General features: G+C 40.2%; 1 pseudogene; it reads right to left on the reverse strand.

Annotated features, from left to right (window-relative positions):
- Nucleotides 1-691: 691 nt before the first annotated feature.
- LOC124523483 (protein Shroom3-like) overlaps nucleotides 692-18,763 on the reverse strand; it is a 102,428-nt pseudogene continuing 84,356 nt past the window's right edge.

Raw genomic sequence — 18,763 nt, forward strand, 5'->3', positions numbered from 1 at the left:
AATTAGGGGGGGTCATCCGGTGACGCGTTCATTCCGCACGTATTTATTACACAGCTCCTGGAAGCCAGTACCTTGCCAGGATTGGAGGCTGGAGATGGGCAGATGGTTGAGAGTATCGTCTTGTCCTCTGTCACTTCCCACCAAAGGGAGAGGGTTCTTCAGGGAAACTGACGTGTAATCAAATAGGCACATCGTGTGTTATATGCTGTAATTTAGAAACACATGTAAAGGACTAGGGACTAGAGTGAAGAGAAAGCCTAGAGCTTCAGAAGGTAGGGGAGGCGGGCTTCTTGGAGAAGATGGGGCTAGGACGGGAGGAGGCCCCGGTGTGAAGGAAGCTGGAGACGTCACCCAGGAAGAGGGGCAGCACGGGTGGGACTGTTGGGTTGCTTTCCATCAGGCGTGTGCAACAGCACAACGGACTCACTGAGGTCCAGGGGGCCGGTGGGCCGTGGTTTCTCGGGGGGCCGGTGAGCCAGGAACCGCTGATGTGTTTCAGGACGGTGACCGGGCAGGTATACAAAATTCACCTTTGTCATTTGCCCTTTGAAAAATATTTATTAGCCCCCTTTAGTTGGTTACTGGACTATTCTTATATTTCATTTTAGTTATAAATTATAAGTCTAAAAGTACAGGGGATACCATTCTCTCTGGTCAGGTAATATATCATTCACATCCATGGTATGACAGATCAATTTCCAGTTGACAGAAACGAGAGGAAACCTACCTTAACGGTATGCTGGATGTCTGCCTTGGGTGACGCCAGGCCTGGCTGAAGGTAGAAGTCTGAAAGAAAAGAAAGCGTCATGGACCATGAATGTCCCCTGAATTTACCTTCCCCGTCAGCGGTGATGGTGCACCAAAAGTAAGGTGTTTCTAGTGTGATAAGGAACCTGGCCACAGAAGTATGAGGTCCTGAAAGTGAAGAACATTCCTCATATCAGGCGATTCCAAAGGCGTGTCAGCGTGGAAGCACCTCAGAGGTGGTTTATTTTATGTCCAAGAGACACACATTTGTGAACCCTTGAGAGATACCAAGACCTACGTCAACCTCAGTTTGTGGCTTGCAACCCAGGGAGAGGTAGAAGTGTTTCCAGGGGCGCCTGGGTGGCTCAGTCGGTTAAGCAGCCGACTCTTGATTTCAGCTCAGGTCGTGATCTCAGTTTCGTGAGTTCGAGCCCCGCGTCAGGCTCTACGCTGACAGTGCGGAGCCTGCTTGGGATTCTCTCTTTCCTTCTCTCTCTGCCTCTCTCTCTCTCTCTCTTTCTCTTTCTCAAAAGTAAATAAATAAACATTAAAATAATAATAATAAAGGGAGGTGCCTGGGTGGCTCAGTCTGTTAAACATCAGACTTTGGCTCAGGTCATGATCTCGCGGTTCCTGAGTTTGAGCCCTGCGTTTGGCTGTCTGCTGCCAGATCCTTGGTCCCCCTCTCTCTTTGTCCCTCCCCCCTCTCTTTCTTTCTCTCTCTCTCTCAAAAATAAATAAACATTTTAAAAAATGGCTTAAAAAAAAAGAAGTGTGTCCGGATGTGCGTTAAACACAAGTCTCCATATAGTCCCCATCTATTTCTGCTGTTGTGTTTTGCTTTTTGTTTGTTTACTAAGCTTTGTGCTATGAGTTTTGGATGACACAACAGCACTAGAATGAGATTTTCCTCCCTTGACTTAATCATACTGATCAGAGAGGAACTAACTTTGGAGGTGTGGGGTGATGTTATTTAACATCTGCATGCTACGTAAGTCATTTGGGGATCCTCCAAGAGCACGCGCTGTACTTTTTGGGAAATACTGGCCCTATTTACGTGTTTGTGCTTTATATCATTTCGGTCTTAAAATCGTACAGATTCCGAGTACCTATGCTGGATCCTTGTCTTAGAGCTGCCCAAAAATGCGTGCCATAGGACAATTTTATAATGATGGCACCCAGTATCAGATTAATCTTGAATGCGTTATGAAATGCCTTATGTTGATTCTCACTTAGGTCTATCAATCAACTGATACATTGATCTATCAATCTATTGATCTATTATATATCAGTAAATCATGCATTTCGTTATTTGGTGTATGAACAGGCTGGCAAGATTTCCATTGCCTTTCTAGATGTTGGGAACCACTTACCCTTTCTTCCACCTCCTTGACCACTGACGCTTAAGGCTAGATCTGTGTGAGCTATAAAACTTTCTAGCTGTTTTGTTTTATTTCTTTGCTTAAGACACGACATTGTATAGATGTCTGCTTCTAGGCAGAAAATATTAGCAGTGTCATGTGCTTAAAGAGCTTCAAAGCTATAGTCTTATACAAATGCAATTGGTTTTACTAATACTTTTTCAGCAAAAAAGAAGGAAGAAAAGGGTATAAATATGACTGTCTAACTGAATCCTTAAATGCCTCTCAGTGACTTCCTTTTGTTTCACTATTTGTACCTTCCTGTTCTTTTGTACTACGGATAATTTTTACAATAAAATTGTGAAATTTAAGTGCTTGACATCTGAAGGATTAACACTTAAATAATTAAAATCGTATCATCCATAAAATAGATTTCATACGGGTTTTATACCATTATATATGTTTACAGGAGACAGCACATCCTGATTTGGCCCCTCATTGGGGGCTAACAATTGGTTCTTCCCATAAGTGACCCTCACCGCACTTGTTTTCCAGGAGGGAAGCATGAAAAGAATGACTGCAGGTTACCATTGCCAGTTGGTTCATTTGTTGGGGGGACATCGTGTTGTATTTTGACTGTTGCTGTTCTAGTTTATGTATACAGCCCAGAATGTTAGCTAGATGTAAAATGCCCTGAAAAGCAAGTGGGGGAAAAAAACTTCAGTGGCTGGACATTTGCCACCTCTTTCCATCATAAAAGCATAGTTCACCCTTTATATTTTTCAGTGGGGCCTTGCAAAATGAAAACATACATTTATGTAGTTATTTGTTGATTTATTTACATATATGCATGTCAACAGTGCTTGGGAGAAAACTCTCTCTTTCTCTCTTTCTCTCCCATAGTGGAATGGTTTGTAAGCTGGTGACGTGGTCGGCCTATAGAGACTTTTGCCAGCAAATTGATCCATTATTTATAAAAGTTGGAAAGATACCACATCTCCATGGCAGGTACGTCAAGGCTTTGTTTATACAGCACATCTAAAGCACCTGTTCTGTCATTAATTTTTATTTCAGCTATCATGATAAACACTGGCCCCATAATGAAGCAGGTCACTGCCCAGTTTATCTGTTTTTATAGTGACAGGAATATCTCTCTCAGATATGTCATGGTTTAGCTATTTTGGTAACCTCCAGGAACAAATCAAATCTTCCGTATTTCAATCCAATTGATGTTGCAAGGATCAGTGATTATTTCAGTTGAGAAAATGAATAGACTCCGACTCAGGGCTGTCTGTCACTCTGTACCTTTCATTCTGGCATAATTTAGTGGTCCTTCCATGGGTTGTCATGAAATCAAAGAAAAGACGAGAATAATTAAGATTCAGAGTGTAGAAGATTTAGGAAAAGATCCCATGCAGGTTCAATTCCTTTGTATCATTCCAATGCCACTTGGCCCCCCGTTTGACGTGTGACACACAGGGTAGTGATTTTTACGTTGGTCTTCCAAGGATTCTGGGAATTTTAGACAATGTTAAGATGTCTTTTTTGAAGGATGAAATCCAAGTGAGTGCCAAGGAAGCGTAATAGAGTGAAAAGGTCTCTGCAAGGCTGTCTCTTTCATGTCCCCAACTCACGGCTTCGGGCCCTCAGAGCTCTCCTGCAAACTTGCCCCTGTGGAGCCCTTTTGGTTGCTGCACAAGGACAGTTTTTTCCCAAATGGATTGCCAGCTGATACAGAATAGTCAAATTACCATTCCCCCTTTAAAAAAAATTTTTTTTAACATTTATTTATTATTAAGAGACAGAGAGAGACAGACGGTGAACAGGGGAGGCACAGAGAGAGAGGGAGACACAGAATTTGAAGCAGGCTCCAGGCTCTGATCTGTCAGCACAGAGCCCAACGTGGGGCTCAAACTCACGAACTGCGAGATCATGACCTGAGCCGAAGTCGGATGCTTAACCTACTGAGCCATCCAGGCGCCCCTGCCCTTTTGAATATATAATGAGACACTGATAATCTAAGGATATTTTTCCTTTCTACTCTTTTAATTTCAAATTATATTTTCTTGTACTAAATATTGACTTGAGAAACATGAAGTCATCTCAAATGAGGTTGTTCAGCAGTATGTTCAATAAATCAATTTAAAGTAATACAGCCACACACATATAGACCCGTCTCTTGGAGGGGAGGAGCCCAAAAAGAGATAAATGGTACAGTGAAAAATAATAACCTTACCAGTCCCACGGAGCCTCCCACTGGAGGCTATGAGGCTCTCAGCTCAGAATGCTCACTGTCCCAAAAGGTAGATCCCCCCCAAACATTTATCTGAGAAGGGCATGCCTTAGTAGATGGTACAAAGAAGGGGAGCTTGCTTTTGAATGGTTGGAGCCCTGCTTCTCTCTTGCAGCTGTGGGACTATCAACGACTAAACATGACAGGGGAGGTTTCTCAGCTCCCTGCTGCCTGCCCTGAGCTCAGGGTAGCTTCCTGTGGACTGCGTTGAGCCTTTGACAAACTCTTGTGGACGTCTTGGAAACTGAGGTGAGTTTGAGTAGCCCCCCGCCCTTTTCCCACTGTCCACCCATCTCGTTGCCCAGGCTCATGATGTACTTAGTAAGTAACACAGTTATAAATTGTGTCTTGGCCTGAGTCCTAATGGGTGGACTTTTACTGCCAGAGTCCTAATGTCCACCGGAGGGCAGTTCAACATTCCTCCCTTTCCAGTCCTCTCCTAATCCCTGGTTAGAAACATTCACTCATCCTATGGCTCTAGACCTGCTGGTCCCTAAAGGTTCTGGCTGCAGCAGAGACCAGCCTGCCCAATTAAACTCGTGCATATGGTCGAAGTACACATTACTGATTCTCTATAAAACAGAATTCCCTCTTAAATAGGACATAAGTCCGCACGGCTCTCTCAACAACCTTTCAGCACTCAGGCACAAATGTGCCCTGGAGTGTCCAGCCACAGCCTTGCAGTTATATTGTTCTGGAGTCCTCTTTTACGGCCACCCCCCTGTTTTTCTAAAGAGATACAGAGGAAATGAGTTTATCTAGCCCTATAGACTCCCAGTAATAAGTTGTTCAGCAGACCGCTGCATAGACACAACAGGACAAGGCTTATGTGTGAATCCTGGTTGTAACTCCAAATCTAATTCCACCTGTTGTGTTCGAGTAGTTGGGAATCTATGTTTTAGAGCAACAGTTCTCAAACTTGAACATGGTTATGAGTCACCTAGGGAACTTGTTAAAATGCACATTCTAATTCAGGAAATTAGGAATGAGGTTGAAGATTGCGCATTTCTAGAAAGTTCCCAGGGGATGCCAGTGCTGATGGCCCATGGACCACACTTGGGAGTAGCAAGACTCTGGAGAATGATAAAGCCAGATACATAATATGGCCTTCTAGCTTTTAGGATATATTTATGTCTTGACATTTCCATCTGTATATATTCAGCGCTTTGGCATTTTCAAACCTGTTATTCATTATTGCGCTTGTCCCTGTGTCCTTTATGATAGGACCCTTATGATCATCACCATCTTTTGTCACCACCCAGAAAAAAAGATCCAGACAAGACATCTTAATCATGAACCTTTATCCTCATACTATCTGCTGCTTCTCCCCTTCTTTTTTCACCTCCTCCAGACCTTTTCCCTAGCGCTTTCTGTGAGCATTAAATTATTATTCAGAAACTGGTACAGTAACCAGTATGTGGTAAAGGCTCCATAAACATTGATTTGAATCGAAACGTCCCTACCGGGCCCTTCTGACTCATGCTCCCCAGAGAGCAGGGCCTCCCCAGTCGCCCTGTCTTTAGAGACCACCAGACCAGTTAGCAGCAGGACTTAGGGGTGTGGGTTTTCTCCCAGCTCCCTATTGTGTCTTCCTGACCGTCACTTTTCCCACCTCATGCCAGAGCCTCAGTCATTTGAGGTTCCTGCCACCTCAATTCTGCCCTATGGCCTTTCTTACCATTCATCGCTTTCTGGGTTGTTTGTTAAAGTCATAATATAATTCACTCTGTTTCTTCCGCTTGGGCTTTTGCGATTATCACGCGTGTGATTATCCACTTATGTCTCAACTCCAACACCCTTCACCTACATGCTGCTTCAGGCACCTGCCTGCCTGGCTTCAACTGCACTGAGAATACTGGAGTCTACCGCATTGAGTCATTTAATTGATTTTGCTGATTACAAAATAATGCAAGCTCCTAATTCATTAAGGAAAGCCTGTATTTATAGACCAGAAAGTGAAAAGTATGTAATTCTAGCCAGATGTAACTAACAGTTACAAACATAATTTGGCACAGATTATTTACCCAAATTGAAAGATATGAAATGAACAGCATAGCATCTTGAAAATATATTTAAAACTAATTTTCATTTAATAATATAAAATGGCAAATTAATGCCTATTAATACATAATGATAAATTCACCCTTTTAAACAGATTTCTAGTATTTCACTTTATAAATAAACTATAGTTGGGGCACCTGGGTGGCTCAGTCGGTTGAGCATCCGACTTCGGCTCAGGTCATGATCTCATGGTTCGTGAGTTTGAGCCCCGCATCAGGCTCTGTGCTGACAGCTCGGAGCCTGGGGTCTGCTTCGGATTCTGTGTCCACCCTCTCCCCCCCTCTCCGCCCCACCCCTGCTTGTGCTCTGTCTCTGTCTTTCAAAAATGAATAAACATAAAAAATATTTATAAATAAACTATAGTTAATTTAAACCAATTCCCTCATAGTAGGCATTGAAATTGTCTGCACTATTATAGCTGTCTATGCTTACTCAGACAGTTTTGTATTGGCTTTTCTGTACTCTTTCCCAATTTCCTTAGCACATTATTCTAGAAGTGAAATGACTGGATCGAAACATATGTACAATATATTAGGTTGTACTTAGGAAAGTTGCAAACTTTATTCTACCATGTGCCCATGTCAGCATTCCCCAATACCAATGAATATTGAATAATATTCATTTTTACCAACCCATGAGATAGATAACATCTCATATATTTAATGTGCATTTATTTGACTAATGCTGAAGTTTTACATATTTTTACACATTGATTAGCCACTTGAACATATAGCTGCGTGACTACAACCTCCAGAGTTTCCTCTGTATAAAAGACAACATGGGGCGCCTGGATGGCTCAGTCGGTTGAGCGTCCGACTTCAGCTCAGGTCATGATCTCGCGGTTTGTGAGTTCGAGCCCCGCGTGGGGCTCTGTGCTGACAGATCAGAGCGTGGAGCCTGCTTCAGATTCTGTGTCTTCCTCTCTCTCTGCCCCTCCCCCACTTGTGCTCTGTCTCTCTCTGTCTATCAAAAATAAATAAAATACTTTTTAAAAAGACAACAGGAGGAGCTTGGACTTTTTGGCCTTTTGCTTTAGGCTCTAAGGGTTTAATTTCTTTTGGCTTTAGTATGTAAATTCAGCTTTCTGGAATTTTATGACTTATTTATTTACTATGAGAGAGAGAGAGAGAGAGAGAGAGAGAGAGAGAGAATCTTTAAAAAAAATTTTTTTAACGTTTATTCATTGTTGAGAGACAGAGAGAGACAGAGCATGAGTGGGGAAGGGGCAGAGAGAGAAGGAGACACAGAATCCGAAGCAGCTCCACACTCTGAGCTGTCAGCACAGAGCCCCACGCGGGGCTCAAACTCACAAACCGCGAGATCATGACCTGAGCTGAAGTCAGACGTTCAACTGACTGAGCCACCCAGGCGCCCCAAGAGAGGGAGAGAATCTTAAGCAAGCTCCACACTCAGCACAGAGTTTGACCTGGGGCTTGACCCATGACCCTGGGATCTTGACTTGAGCTAAAGTCAAAAGTCAGACGCTCAACCAACTGAGCTACCCAGGCACCCTGAGGCTCCTGGAATTATAAATGCTTAGGGTGCAACTTGCAGTTAAAGTAAAACTGTCATGCCAACGACTTTATGACTTTCAACCCATTATAAGGATAGTTAGGAGCCAAATCTCTGTATGTAAAGTGTTTAGTGAATCTCTCTTCTCACTCTGATTCTCTCTCTCAGGGCTGCATTCAGATTTATGTTTTAATCAGACTGAATCAACATCTAATTTTCACTTACTTTGACTATTGTACTCAGTGAAGCAGAGAATGGGTCCATCTTAACAAACACAGAGAAACACAAACACAAACACAAATACAACGACGGAAGGGGCCTCTCTCTGAGAGCATCAGTTTGGAGCTTGGCACATGCCTGGGCGATATTCATGGCATCAGTTCAAAAGATCAGCCCTTCCTTAGAAGGTCGTTTCTTTTTCTCTTACAGTTGTTGCTATGATGGTTAATGCTATTCTATTTTGCCACAACTTCTTTATTAACCCGCCAGTTACCTCCTCTCAATTTTCCCTTACACACACAAATTAGAGCAGGGCATTAAATGTATCCAACTCGTTAGGATTTGGGTTTGACAATAAATCTGCTTGATCTTTTTTTTTTTTTAATTTTTTTTTTCAACGTTTATTTATTTTTGGGACAGAGAGAGACAGAGCATGAACGGGGGAGGGGCAGAGAGAGAGGGAGACACAGAATCGGAAACAGGCTCCAGGCTCTGAGCCATCAGCCCAGAGCCCGACGCGGGGCTCGAACTCACGGACCGCGAGATCGTGACCTGGCTGAAGTCGGACGCTTAACCGACTGCGCCACCCAGGCGCCCCAAATCTGCTTGATCTTTATAGTCTTGCTACCCCCCTCGACACCCTCCTCACTTTTACTTCTTTTGTTCTTCACAGAGCTGTTTTCCCTCTTAACCACGTGGGCAAATCCTGTGGCTGTCTTTCCTTAATTTACCTCCCTTTATTAATGGTGGGAGCAAGGAACCGAGACATTTGACTCTAAAATGTACTTGAAAGCAGCATCTTCCAGCTCTTGGCTCAGTCTAGTCCAGAAGTATTAAACTACCCATCCTAGTATTAAAGCTTTCTTACTCACCTGAACCAGTGTGGGGGCTAGTCCTTGACTAGAACACTGCCTTTTAGGCCGGTTGGTGAATTATGGTATGCTGCATATATATGACTCTTTTTCTTTAAACTTTCACGTGACTACATCATTACATATGCCGTCTGTCCCTCTTCAAGTTTCCCTCACATCCCCCTGCCCTGTTTCTTTGCCTCTCCAGATTTTTCACCCTCAAGGCCAGGTTGATTTCCACTTCTCCATTTCCTAACCAGTGACATTCCCACGTCTCCCCAGAGGTGGGATTCCTGTTGTGATATCTCTATAATTTGGTCACACATGCTTTGCACAATTACTTGCAATGACAGGTTACATGGTACATCAACAGATAGTCCTTACTTTTCCTTTTCCTTCCCTTTCCTTCCTTTCCCTCCCCTCCCGTCCCCCTTCCCTCCCTTCCCTTCCCTTCTGTCCCCTATCACCTCCCCTCCCCTCTCCTCCCCTCCCTCCCCTCCCCTCCCCTCCCTTCTGTCCCCTATCACCTCCCCTCCCCTCCCCTCCCCTCCTCTCACTTCCCTTCCCTTCCAGTATAGTTCACATTCTGAGTCATATTAGTTTCAGGTGTACAGTATGGTGATTCAACACTTCCGTAAAACATCTAGTGCTCATCACAGCAAGTGCTCTCCTTCATCCACATCACCTATGTTGACCCCCCCCCCCCCATCGCCCTTCTGGTAACCATCAGTTTGTTCTCTATAGTTAAGAGTCTGTTCCATGGTGTCTCTCTCTCTCTCTCTCTCTCCCTTTGCTCCTTTGTTTTGTTTCTTAAATTCCAAATATGAATGAAATCATATGGTATTTGTCTTTCTTTGACTGATTTATTTTGCTTAGCATTATACTCTTTAGCTCCATCCATGTCATTGCAAATGGCAAGATTTCATTCTTTTTTATGGCTGAGTACTATTCCGTGTGTGTGTGTGTGTGTGTGTGTGTGTGTGTGTGTGTGTAGCACATTTTCTTTATCCATTCATCAGTCAGTGGACACTTGGGCTGCTTCCATAATTTGGCTATTGCAAATAATGCTAATATAAACATAGGGGTGCATGTATCTCTTTGAATTAGTGTCTTTGTATTCTTTGGGTAAATGCCCAGGAGCGTGATTACTGGATTGTAGGTAGTTAAAAAAAAGATAGAGAGTTCAGGCCATCATGAACTAGCTGTTGTATCCAACTCCTTTCTTATTTTTAAGGTATTCTTATCTCTGTGTAACTTATATAGATCCTAAGTTTTAAAACAGCATGCTTTCTGTTTCTCTTTCTCTTGCATGTTACAATGCTTTAAATATTTGGAAACTGCTATGAATCTCTTCACTTTAATCTTCTAATTCATGACATGTTTTGTGGAATCTCTCATCAGATTTGTCTCTTTTTCATAGGTAGCCTCCTTATAACCTTCCATTCATAACCGAGCGTGATATTTTCAATGTGGTCTGACTTGTATAGAACTCAATGAAGCTATGATTTGCAAAGTTATGGATGTTGACTTTTCTTCATGTAGTCTAACCTGGCATGGAGGTTTTAGTAATTATTTCACAATCTGACTTGCTCACTTAGCAATAAATTACATATATATACTTATTCACTACCCCCAAAATTCCCTGATGCTCATTTTCAGTCAGTGTAGTCTCTCTACCTCTGACCCAGGGCAACCTCCAATCTACTTTATGCTACTATAGGTTAGTTTGCGTTTTCTAGAATTTTATATAAGTGAAATCATATACCCTTATATAATCTATCACAAAGGATTTTTCTCCTTTGGCAAATATATACTTGTTTTTTCTTAAAAGAAGCCAAATTATTTCAAAACTATGTTTGCAAAATTACATTTTTAAGCCTAACTTCAAGAGGTTTGTCCTTTCCAATTTCATCTTGTTGGTTTTAGCCCAGAGTTCCTGTACATCAAAATGATTTTGAATTCTGCATCTATCATCTGAAGTATTAGCTGGCTATCCTTTCTGGCTGTAAGCTTTTTGTAGTTGTGTTCAATAAATTTCAATACCTTAATGCAGAACACAGAATCATAAAATATTAGAGTGTAAAGAACCTAAGTCATGGATAAAATAGTTGATCAGAACAACCAAGGATAAAACCCTATGTTCTGTCCATTTGACTCGGAGCCAAAGAGCTGGCTCCTCCCCCTCCTTTTCTTCCTACCTCACCTAAAACTCGATAGCAATTAGCGCATCTATAGAAGTTTCCAAACACAACACTTGTTGTAATTCCCTCACAGTGTTCTTTGTCATTCCCTTTCTCTGTGTGTATGTGTTTAAACTTTTTTTTTCTTATTTTTTTGAGGGATAATTCACATTCAACACAATTCACCCATTTTAAATATAAACTTTGATGAGTATTGACAAATATAAACATTTACGTAGCCATTACCCCAATCATGGTGCAGAATATTTTCATCACTGCAAAAGTTTCCTAATGCTCTTTTGCACTTCCTATCCCTCTACCTGTGCCGCCAGGCAACCACTGGTCTCCTTTATGCTTCTATAGGTTCATTTGCATTTTCTATAGTTTTTTAGGGGTGGAATCATGCAGTATGCACTCGTTTGTATCTGGCTGCCAGAATGTGTTTGAGATATATCCGTGATGTTGCCTGTACCAGCAATTCCTTTGTTTGTTTGTTTTGTTTTTAATGAGCAGCATTCCATTGAATGAACTTGTCTATTCATTCACCTGCTCCTGGCCATTTGAGTTGTGCCCACTTCTAAGCTATTATGAATAAAGTTGCTATAAACATTGTTGTACAAGTCTTTCTGTGGACGTATGCTTTCATTTCTCCTGGGTACAGACCTGAGAGTGGAATTCGCAAGTCATGTGTTTAATTTCATAAGAAACTGCCAAAATATCTTTCCAAGTGACTGTACCATTTTACGTTCTTACCAGCAGCGTATGAGAGATCTAATCACTCCACATCCGCACCTACATTTGATCTCCCTTTCAGCCATTCTACAGAGGCATAGTAGTAACTCCTTGTGGTGGTTTTTATTAGCATTCCCCCGATGACTAAGGTTGGTGGACATCTCCTGATGTATCTTTGTTTTGTTTTGTTTTTGCCGTCCATATGTCTTTTGTGAAGTGTTCTCCCTTTCCTTTTTCTCTTGTTCACCAAGTAGCTATTCCCTATTTCTTTCAATCCCTATCTTTGGCTTAGAATGGCATATATCTGCTTTTTCTGAGCATGAAAATCTTCCCAGTTTTCTCCCTGACAGTAAGCCCAAGGCAGGGGTTCTACTGGGTGAATATGTTTACTGTAGGGAGGGAGGAACTGCTCCATGGAAATGTGTGCAAAATGCTTATTCACCGCACTATTTTCATGGTCTAATCTTTCAAACAAAACAAAATAAACTAGTTTTTAAGAAGCAATAGGAAATTTCTGCCACATAAATATTAGTGTTTTGAATCCAAAGAAGTCAATAAAGCTGAATTAAGAAAAAGAATCTCTCCTGTGGTTTCTTGGGCTGATTTCATTGAACTCGTTAATAAAATGCAATGTTTGGTACAGAAGATTTTTAGCATCTCTTCATGACTTCTTCTTTTAGTGACTGAAAGCTATAACTCATCTTGACAGTAAGCCATATTCAACATTTTCTGTGATCAGATTAGAAAGTTTCACCTTCTTAGAGATCTGCTTTGCCAGCTAGCTCATCTATGGGGAACAACTTGAAAATTATTTTTCTAGAGATTTGAAATATGAAAACATAGAAGAAAGACAGGGAGGTTGAATAATGAGAAAATGGTTAACCGGTTAAGAGTTATATAGCTCTGGGATGCTGCGTGGTTCAGTCAGTTAAGTGTCTGACTTCTACTCAGGTCATGATCTCATGGTTCATGAGTTAAAGCCCTCCATTGGGCTCTACACTGATAGTGTGGAGCCTGCTTGGGATTCTCTCTCTCTCCCTCTTTCTCAGCCCCCTCCCCTTTTCACACACTCTTTCTTTCTCTCAAAAATAAATAAAACTTGAAAAAGATGTTCATTGTACATCTATAAGCTTGTCAGACCACAGGACAGGAATCTGCACTCTGTAACATGGTACCATGACTTATGCCTTCCAGAGGCTGCAGAAAGTGTGTATTTACCATGCTCCCTTCAGGGGCTTTCCTCCCCCGACCTGGAGCCCTACAGCTCTCCTGATGACCCTTTTTCGTCATGATTTCCCCTGCGTACCTCATGTTCCCGCAGTAATGTGATTCCCACCCAGGGTTCACCTTTCCGTGGTACTTGTCTGAATTACCACATTTCCAGATTGAGGGGTAAGGAGACAAATACTCGTCCCTCTTTCACTAGGCTTCAAACTCATTAAAATATGTAAGCTCAGCTTTTGTCAATTTGTTTTTGCCTCTTATTTTAAATATCAGCAAATTATACTTTTTCATTACCTTCGTGGTGTTCCGCGTATGCAACACTAAACTCTCTGAGTGTGTTAGTTTGATTTGGCAGTTTGTATCTTTGTATTTTTGTTTATTTTTTCAATTGAAAAATAAATTTTAATCCCTGTCTTAATTTTGGGGGGGGGTTTAATCCCTGTCTTAATCTGTTTGGGCTGCTATAACGGGCTGGGTGGCTAATAAACAGCAGAAATTCATTTCTCACAGTTCAGGAGGCTCAATGTCCAAGATCAAGGCACCTGCATGGTAGCCTTCTGATGAAAGCCTTCTTCCTGGTGCACAACTGGTACCTTCTTACTATGTCCTCATATCATGGGAGGAAAGAAGATCTCTCTACAGCCTCTTTTATAAAGGCACTAATCCCATTCATGAGGGTTTCACCCTCATGACCCAATCACATCTCAAAGGTCTCCCTTACTAATACTATCCACTTTGGTAGTTACGATTTGTACATATGAATTTTGGGGAGGGAGGGACACAAACATTTAGATTTTAACAATCCCTTTACCTTCCACTGTATTTGGAGTTTATTCTGTTATTTTAACTTTTCAGATTGGATGCATAGCTCAGTATGTTTCAGGTTTTTAACATTTTCAAATATAATTTTAAAGATCAAATTTTTCCTTTGAGAATAACTTTAACTACATTAATGTGTTTTTAATATGCAGAACTGTTATTGTTATTCACTTGTAAGTATTTTCTAATTTCCATTATGATTTTTTCCTTGAATTTTTTTTTTTTTTATAAATTTTTTTTTTCAACGTTTATTTATTTCTGGGACAGAGAGAGACAGAGCATGAACAGAGGAGGGGCAGAGAGAGAGGGAGACACAGAATCGGAAACAGGCTCCAGGCTCTGAGCCATCAGCCCAGAGCCCGACGCGGGGCTCGAACTCACGGACCGCGAGATCGTGACCTGGCTGAAGTCGGACGCTTAACCGACTGCGCCACCCAGGCGCCCCGAATTTTTTTTAAGTTTAAGCGATCTGGGGGTTTTTCTTTTGGTTATATTTAAAATTAATTGCATTGTACTTAGAAAACATGGTCTGTGTTTTTTCTAACTCGTGTGTGTGTGTGTGTGTGTGTGTGTGTATGTTTGATTTGTTTCATGGCTTAATATATAGGTAATTTCCATAAATATCTTTTTATGCTGAAGAATCCAGCCTGCAGTGTTGAATATGTAGTTCTATACAAATCCATTGATCAAGCTTGTTAATTGTGTGGTTCAAATGTTCTCTATCGTAAGTGATCTCACTTTTATTTGATTGATCTACTAATAACTGAGATTCAGCCACCATGGTGGTGGATTTATCAAGTTCCTCCTATACTTCATTCAACTTGTACTTTATTGTTTTTGAGGCTGTATTATTTGGTGCCTTCAGATTTCAAATTGACATATCTTTCTGGTGAATGAGATTCTTCACTTTGTTAAAGACTTTTGCCTTAGGTTTTATTTATCTGAAAGCAATAGTGGTTTCATTTTGGTGAGTGTTTGCCTGTTATATAATTTCTCATTCTTTCTATTTTTATGATGTATGTGTATCTTTGTAAGCAATATAGGTCAGAAATCAAAATTTTTTTGAAAATGTTTTTTTTAATAAATAAACTCAATCCATTTAAATTATTTAGATTATTAATTTTATATCCATATATTTTTACTTGTGTGCTCCTTGTGCAGTACATCTTTTTTCATATTTTCTCTTTCGCATTTATTTTGATATTAAATAATTGTGTTTTTCATTTTTCTTTTCTTAATTTGATGTTATATACTGTCTTTTTAGCTTATTAATAATTACTCTTATTAGTAACTTAATTACTAATAGTTACTCTTGAATTAATAGTAACTAATAGTTAACTCTTGAGTTACACTTAATTTTTAAAATAAACAATATCTTTACCCTTCTTTCTATCACAACAAGTGTCCTAGAAGGCCGTCACTCAAATAACCCATTTCTCAGATATCATTATATTATCTACTGTTTTAATATGATTTTAATGGTGATAATCTTTCAAATTATACATTATTATTACTTTTATACATATCTATGTTGACACACTTATCTACGTGTTTACAATTATTTTTGCTTGTCATTGTCCCTTTTATAGTAGCCCTTTTTTTTTTTCTGGGATCATTTTCTTTCTTCCCAAAGTACACCTTTTAGGCTTTCCTTTGACGAGGGTCTGTTGGTGGTAAAATTCCTCAGGATCATTTATTTTTAAAGCCCAAAATATTTTTATTTCGCCTTTATTTTGGAAAGACTGCTTTTTCTGTGTATCCAATTTTAGGTTGGCAGTTCCTTTCTGTCAACTCTCTGAATATATGTTATTACACTTTGTTTCTAGTTTCATTTGTTACTAGTGCGAGACCAGCTCTCAGGATAAACGTAGCTCTTTTATTGGTCTTTATTTTTTTTTCCTCCAGTCTCCTTTTAGTCTGCCTTTGGTGTCTGCAATTTTACTACCGTGTATCTAGCAAGTACTACTTTTGATTACACTATGTGGCAGGGTGCCTGGGTGGCTCAGTGGATTAATCATCTGACCTCAGCCCAGGTCATGATCTTGTGGCTCCTGGGTTTGATGCCCACATCGGGCTCTGTGCTAACAGCTCAGAGCCTGGAGCCTGTTTGTGATTCTGTGTCTCCCTCTCTCTCTCTGCCTCTCCCCGCTTATCCTGTCTTTCAAAAATGAATAAACATTAAAAAAAAACTATACTGACTCTGATGATTCATGTCTTCCATGTGTTTTGAATATTCTTGGCCATGAACTCTTCAGGTATTACTTTTCAGCAGCCTCTTACTGTCGTCTCCTTCTGTAAATGTCATCACAATTAACTTTCCCATCTATTCTGTATGGTTTTTGTCCTTTTTCATCCTTTCATATTTTGCATTTCTTTGGCTCCTCATGGCATTTCATGTCATTTTACAGATTTATATCCCAATTCACTAGTTCTGTCTTCAGAAATGTTTACCTCTTTTATACCTTGTACACTGATTTTCAATCGTAATTGTTGCTTTTTAAAAATTTCTACAAGTTCTATTTTATTTTTGTATCAAAAGAATCTTGTCAAAAAAAATATGAAAGACACGTGCACTAGGTTTTTCAATGGAGCGTTACTGTAATAGCAAAACAATGGAACAGACTGAACGCCATCAATAGAGGACTGGTTGCCTAGTGTGATATGTCCATACAGCAGAGTACTACCCAGCTTTATGAAAGAATGTTGAGTATCGCTATATATTATCTCTATATGTCGCTATGAAGTGGTATTCAGAGACTAGAAAAATTTTTTTTTATATTTATTTAGAGACAGAGAGAGAGAGAGATTGAGAGAGAGAGAGAGAGTACACTGGGCAGAGGCAGAGAGAGAGGGAGAGAGAATACCAAGGAGGCTCCATGCCGTCCGCACAGAGCCAGACATGGGGCTGGAACTCATGAACAGTGAGCTCATGACCTGAGCCAACACCAAGAGTTGCATGCTTAACTGACCGAGCCACCCAGGTGCCCCTAGCAGCAACAACAAAAATTCAAACTATAATGGAGTTATGTGAGTATAGTATATTAAAGATTATATATTGTTTCATTAAAAACTCCACAAGGCTGAGTGTCTTAAAACAATAATTATCATTTTCTTATGTTCCTGTGGGTTGGCTGGATATTTCTTCCATCTTTTTGCTTGGAAGGAGTGATTATGTCAATGGACAACTGTCAGCATGGCTACACTCACATGTATGAGCCTTATTTAGCCTTTTTATGGCTAAAAGCAAGAAAGCTTTACTTTAAGAAGTAAAAACAAACAAAAACAGTGAAAAACCATTTTTTTTTCTTTTTCTTTACTGAAAAGCAGAGAAGATTTAAAAGATTATTTGGGCATGTCAAAAAGACTCAGTAGTCAATATCAAAGCAGGCCACTTTGATAACCCTTAAGAAAAAATACACCAATATGTTTATAAGTTAATAATAATATTAATTTACAAAATAATGGTGTTGAGCCCTTGCGTGGCTCAGTAGGTTAAGCGTCCAACTTTGGGCCCAAGTCATGATCTCACGGCTAGTGAGGTCGAGCCCCATGTCAGGCTCTGTGCTGACAGCCCAGAGCCTGGAGCCTGCTTCAGATTCTGCATCTCCTTCTCTCAGTCCCTCTCTCGCAAAAATAAATAAACATTAGAAAACAATTTTAAACAGTGTTATTTGGACATTTGGAAAAGGCTGTGGATCAAATGCATTGTTTTGAAAATTGGTAAAAGAATAGCATGAAGCTTGGGCACCTTGGTGGCTCAGTCGGTTAAGTGTCCCACTGTTGGTTTTGGCTCAGGTCATGATCTCATGGTTCTGTGAGTTCAGGTCCCACATCGGGCTCTGCACTGATGGTGTGGAGCCTGCTTGGGATTCTCTCTGACCCTTTCTGTCTGTCTCCCTCTCTCAAAATAAAAAAGTAAACTTAAAAAAAAAGAATAGCATCAAGCTTTTATCCTGTCTTTCCTTTTTGTATTAGGCTTCAAGGTAATCAAATGTTGATAAGAGAAAGTTCTCTTTGTAGATGCATTTGAACCAATGGTTGAAGAAAGAATGACGGAATTGAATATTGCCATTTTTGCAACCCAGACTGAAATAATGGATCTCAGCAGTAATTATTAATTGTTAACATCAAAAAGGAGAGACAAATAGACACTATGTGTCTCTTGATAGAAGTATGCGATGCTACCATAAAAAAACCATGCGAAAAAAACAAAGCCAAAACAAAAAAACTTGAATCAGAGCTTTAGATCTAAGTACCAATGTACAGCATATAAGAAATAGAGGAACATGTTAAATGACACCACAGAGAGGCAATCGATAAAATTCAGTTTGTAATAAACTAGAGAAGATAAATGTCTAGTTGCTTCAACAAATAGATTTCAGGAAAAGGAGAAAAAAAGATGGTGGAATGAACTGTTGATTAAAACAGCTTAAGGGACATAAAAACAATCACAGTGTATAGCTCTCATTTGAATCCTGATGAAAACAAATCATAAAATACAACATTATGAGATAATTGGGGAAAACAGGAGTCTTTTTTTAAGGGTGATAAGGGTATTGTGCCTGTATATTTTTAAAGATTATCTTTTAGAGATAAATACAGAAATGTTTATGGGCTAAATAAAATGATGTCTGGAATTTACTTCAAAATTCAGTAGGGAAAGTAGGGGGCATGTTATCAAACAAAGTTTCTATGAGTAGACCACTGCTTGATGGGTATTGGAGATTTGTTATATTATTGATGGGTAATGGAGATTTGTTATAT

This window comes from Lynx rufus, unplaced genomic scaffold (genome assembly GCF_022079265.1).
Source record: "Lynx rufus isolate CCGP_SWC_20201006 ecotype Redwood Valley unplaced genomic scaffold, mLynRuf1.p SCAF_4, whole genome shotgun sequence".
Classification (NCBI taxonomy): domain Eukaryota; kingdom Metazoa; phylum Chordata; class Mammalia; order Carnivora; family Felidae; genus Lynx; species Lynx rufus.